Source organism: Papaver somniferum, chromosome 1, assembly GCF_003573695.1.
Source record: "Papaver somniferum cultivar HN1 chromosome 1, ASM357369v1, whole genome shotgun sequence".
NCBI classification, from domain to species: Eukaryota; Viridiplantae; Streptophyta; class Magnoliopsida; order Ranunculales; family Papaveraceae; genus Papaver; species Papaver somniferum.
The window spans coordinates 229,097,380-229,102,979 of NC_039358.1; the positions used below are offsets into that span (position 1 = coordinate 229,097,380).

Consider the following 5,600-nt stretch of genomic DNA (forward strand, 5'->3'; position numbering starts at 1 on the left):
CTCACTTAAGGTCTTAGCTATTTGGCCGACTTGAAGTTCTAGCTTAGCAAGGCTCTGAGCATTAGTTTGAAAGTTCTGCTTGGTTTCCTGTTGAAAACTAATTTGGCTCTGTGCTAACATATCCTAAGTTTTTGCCAACATCTTAATAGATTCCTCTAAGCTAGTCGTTTTGTTTTCTGGGCCTGATGAATTCTTAGTGTAACCAAAACCTGGGGGAGCATTATAATTACTAAACTGACCTTGACTCTGTCCCTTAGACCATGAAAGGTTCGGATGGTTTCTCCAACCAGGATTATAGGTTTCTGAATATGGGTCAAACTTCTGACGGTTATCATACCTAGTGTTATTATAAAGATCATTGGCTTGCTCTTCATTATTCTGGCCTTCCCAAAAAGGCTCCAATCTACCACTAGTGTGACCCACTTCTAAAGCTTCTAACCTTTCCGCTATATCATCAATTTTGGCATCTGATTCAAAGCTTCCTTCTACATTATTAAGGTTTCCTCTGCCTAGAAGAATTGTTTTCTGGGGTACCCTATTGCTTTCCCATTTTTGGGTCTTTTCGGCGATTTCATGCAAATATGTCATCGCATCATCAACTGTTTGGTTTTCAAACCCACCTGTACACATGGACTCTACTGTAGTTGTGGTGGGATAATTTAAACCCTCATAAAGGATCTGAACTAACCTAACCTTTTCTAAACCATGATGAGGACATTGGGCTAATAAATCATTGAACCTTTCCAAATACCTATACAAAGATTCTCCCTCCTGTTGTGTAAACGTGCAGATTTGCGTCCTAATAGACGAGGTTTTGTGCCTAGGGAAAAACTTATTCAAAAAGGCAGATGTAAGTTGTTCATAGGTTTCAATTGATTCGGAAGCCAAACTATACAACCACGACTTGGCTTTATCTTTTAAGGAAAAGGGGAATAACCTGAGTTTTAAAGCATCATCATCAAGGTTTCTAATTTTCAGGGTACTACAAATTTCCTCAAAGTCCCTAACATGGAAATAGGGGTTTTCATTTTCTTTTCCTAAAAAGATTGGGAGCAACTGTAAGGTTCCAGGCTTAAGTTCATAATTTGCTTCAGTTTCAGGTAACCTGATACACGAGGGACGAGTAGTCCTAGTAGGATTCCACAAGGCTTTGAAAGTTTCCATTTCTGGCGCTATTGGACTATCAGGGATTCTTTCCTCAAACGGACGTTCAAAAACGGAATCTTCACGAATCAGACTTTCTAAATTGAGGTAATCAAGACGCTTAGAACTACTAGGTTTCTCTTTAACAAATCTACCTAGGGTGTCTCTTTTACGTTCAGGCATGCAACATAATAAGGTAGGGAATTCTACGCAAACACAAAACAAGGCTGACTCAACCAAATCAAACCTAAATTTATAGCAAACAAAAAGCATGATGGCTCCACTTAGATTGTTTCTAGACCAGCTTCTATTCTTTCGAAAAGGAACTCGTTACAATCTGAGCAAACCCCTCTGGAATCAATCCGAGTCAAAGTAAGTTGAATCGAGGCGAGGGAAGCTTAGTGGAGCTTTGATACCCAAGGCCTCGCCGGTTACAAGGCGGCGCAGTCACACATTCAACTCACAGAAACCTTCAAGAACTTCGAAGTATGCTCAAAAGAGTAACCAATATTCTTCGAACGACTTTGCTATTAAGCTCGTTACCCTATAGGTCCCGTTCTAGTCAAAATTTTAGGCTTAGGTTCGCGTTTGGTTTCGTTTTCCTAAGGCGGGCAAGAGGAGAACGGTGATGAAATCCGAACCCTTATCTTGTATGGCCAGTCCTTTCCCTTTATTAGGAAATTAAAGCAGCCATTTTCAAGTCCTCAGCATATATGCAAACGAAGGAATACAGTAAACCCGCTGACAGGGGATTCGCGGGTGTTTCGAAAAACTTACCTCCCGTACCAAACGGGCGAAGAACCGCTGAAGTCGACTCGGGCCACGACTCCTATGTCATTTACGAACCCGAGGGGCCGAGGCGATATCGTAATCACCGTCCTTCTCTGCACACAGTTTATATTTAAACCAACCCTTCCTTAGGGTTTTAAAAAAAATAATAATGTCCAAAGTCCAATGTCCAAAGTGTCAAAAAAGAAAAGAAAAATTACAAAAATAACAAACCCTAATACAGTTCTCTATTTTTTTTAATAAAAAAAATAAACAAAACCCTAAAAAAAAATAAAGATAAAGAGAAAATATCTAAAAAGAAATTGTCTTCTTCTCCGTTCTTTTCTCTTTAAGCTTTCGCTCCAAGTCTTTATGCTTTAAGTTCCAGTCTTTACGAAATCACCAAACTCCTTGGCTCAATTCGTTTTATGATCCAAAACCTGTAGACAAAAGTTAAATACTCAAAAACGTAAAAAATAACAAAAATAATAAAAACCTAAAAAATAAAAAATAAATAAAAGAAAAACGAAATCTAAAAACTATAAAAGCAAATCCGCGTCGGCGGCGCCAAAAATTGATGTGATTGTAGATAGTAATAAAAGTGGTTCGATTCTCAGACTTGCGAAGGGTAAAATATAGACTTAAATTCTAAAACAAAAATAGAAAACTCAAACAAAGATGATGTTGTTATCAATATTAAAAGAACACTGAGGCTAAGATTCCACTATTTTCCAAGTTCAAAGTGATTTAAATCCAATATTTATATTTATTCAATTTTTTCGTTTAATTTGATTCTAAGATGTTGCAACAAGTAGATTTTTAAAATAACAAGTGTAAATCAAAAGCATGTGATATCAAAAACCTAAGTCCAAGCATATACCATCAATGGAAATCACAATTGTTGAATAAAAATCATTAAAAAAATTCTCAAACAAGGAAAATAATCATATAAATAATTGTAATAAATAAGATAAATAGAAAATACCACTCTTTATTGGAAAAATAGCTTCCTCTATCGCCTCAGCAATGGGGTTTAGCTCCTCATATCAAAAACAGGTTCAAAATATTTTTTCCATTGCTCAAAAGGTGTTTTCAAAGGTGAAGAGACTCAAAGGGAGTAAAACAGTTCAATCGCAACGTTTATATGTGTTGCAGATCGATTGTTACAAGAGAAACAGAAGGAATAAGACTGCTACAGTAACGATAGAAGCGAAGTGCTGTAGAACAACGATAGTGTTCTGCGACAGTTGGGCGTGGGTTGATGTTCTTCGTGTTCTTCAGCAGCACCAGCAGAACAGCTTTCCTGCAACTCGTGATTTTTGTCTCCTCTGGTTCTCTAAACTACCCCAAACTGTTCGTAATCCTTCTATGACCTGCAATCAACCTATATATAGGCAAAAAACCCAAAAATAACTCGATTTAAGCCCTCTCTTTCCTTCACAGCAAGTCTCGGATATTTCCTTTTCTGAATCTTCTCTACGCGTCTTACAAATTAAATCTGACGTCCAAGATCTCCCAATGATGGCATTAAATATACAGAAGATCTTCTACCCTTATCTGCACGTAATCCTCATGTATAGAACCAAGAAAATTCCCGATAATAATTCTCCTCCTCTGTTTTGTTCAATCCAAGAATTCATCCATATTCCTTCGTATTTGATAAACATACATCCCCTGTTATGCTCTAAGAAGTCCATCCCAACACGAATATGCAGTTGAATCACTCCAAATCAGATCCATAAAATCTCACAAGTCCCGTGAAACTCCAAGCCTTTGTTTTGTATAAACTCTATTTCTGACCCTGTTTTTTCGATTCTACTGCTCATACCTTCCCTGTTTGACCAAAACAAGGTAATCCAAATCCACAACAAACACGAATTCAGCCTAAAACTCGATCAGAATCTCGCCAGAATGTTCAGCTGCAAAACTGAATTTGAATTCAGTTTTTCCCGCCAAAAATATGGAGAAGAGAAAGGTTGCCCCCTATCCAGAGTAGAGGTGCCGATACCAGGTGACTTTGGGGTGTCCTGAGGGTGCCCCTTAGTAATTCGGGGTACCCCTTATCCATAGTGAGAGTCCGAATAGCAAGTGTCCTCCGGGTGCGCTTTTCGACAACTTTTCGAGCCGATTTTTCCAAAAATGTTTATTGGACAAAAATACCTACACATACATAAAACGCCATAATAAGTACAAAAATGAGCACTATCAATATATAGAATCGAGACAAATTAGACACAAAAATGTGTCTATCACTGTACGAATAAATAAGCATTTTATGACAATTTCTATATGATGTAATAGTTTGGTTTGTTAACTTCACATTTTGAATATTTTTGGTTGGAAAAGTTTGTTACAGTGAACAAGTTTCTTATAGGGAATTGAGTCAATTATCCCACCTTCTGTAAATTCAGGTTTTCTTCCTGATCTTGCAAGGTGCATGTGGGATATGAAATCCTTATCTGTAGGATATGATCACGGTATCTTAAAAATTTAACAAATGTCATGCTATTAACGAATTGCAATACGGGTCTTTTCTAGCCTACTGTAGTGGCATAAAACCATACACTACATCCAATGGTGTAGAAGATGAATTAACACTAAGTAAAGATGCACAAACAAACATAGACACAAAGATATACGTGGTTCGGTATGATTACATACGTCCACGGGGTGAAAGGATGAATGTTATTATTTCTTTTCTTTGATTAAAAGGTGTTCTCTCCTTCTCAAACGGTGTAACTCTCAAAATCTCAAATGTAGTGTCTAGTTTCTCTCCTTCCTAACCTGCCTCTCTCTCGACCATCCCTTGTATTTATAGGCCAAGGTCGAAACATAACAGAATTACAATGTTGGTCACATTACATCAGTTTAGTTTTTCCCTATCGGGCCTGTGTTGGCGCTCGCACATCTTTCTGGTATGGCCGATAGAGTCTTGGTCTTTGATAGTTCTTCACCCGAGGCCGATTCCTGATCGTCTGGTTGACACGATATCTCCCTTCTTTCTTATCGTCTCATTGTTTGACCAGCTCCCTTTGTCTGACCGAGTGCTTTCTGATCGTCCATCCGACTTGTCAGAAGATAAGAGTCACGTCTCATCCGACAACTGTGGGGCCATCACGTCCGACCCACGTGACACCTCGCTCTTTGCGCTATTTGGTTCTATCATGTGCTTCGCCGCTCTTTCCTCTTCGGTGTATCATAGCTTAGTATCTTGCCACCTAGCCCTGTGGATTATTTACACCTACATTTATGCCCCTTCTTTCGCTTGTGTGCTTGGCACGAGGGAAAGAAAATCGTTCCATCTTCCCACGTCCTTGAGCATGCCGAGAATTCCTCCATGCAGTTCCCCACTAAACATCCCTTTATGACTTGTAACCGCTGCTGTCGGTCAAGACACTTCATCCTATAAATATCTTCTTTATGTTCTCTTTCCTCTATTCGCCATTTTCAGATAAAGCAAGCGTTGTTCTTTCTTCTTCTTCACATTCCTTCCTTTCCAACGCCATTAACTCCGGTGACCTTCTTATCTTCTCAGTTTTCATCTTCGCTGTTTCCGTTGTTGAGGTTTGCGACAGTCGTGGTTGGTTCATATTTTTACTTCTCTCTTCATCAGAGTTCATATTTCTCTGTTTGCTCTCTACCATGGCTACTTCTTCTCCGTCAACGACTGAAAAAAGGTGCGTGAGTAA

General features: G+C 38.7%; 1 pseudogene; it reads left to right on the forward strand.

Moving 5' to 3' along the window:
* Nucleotides 1–700: 700 nt before the first annotated feature.
* LOC113341563 lies at nt 701–800 on the forward strand (annotated as a pseudogene).
* Nucleotides 801–5,600: the final 4,800 nt, after the last annotated feature.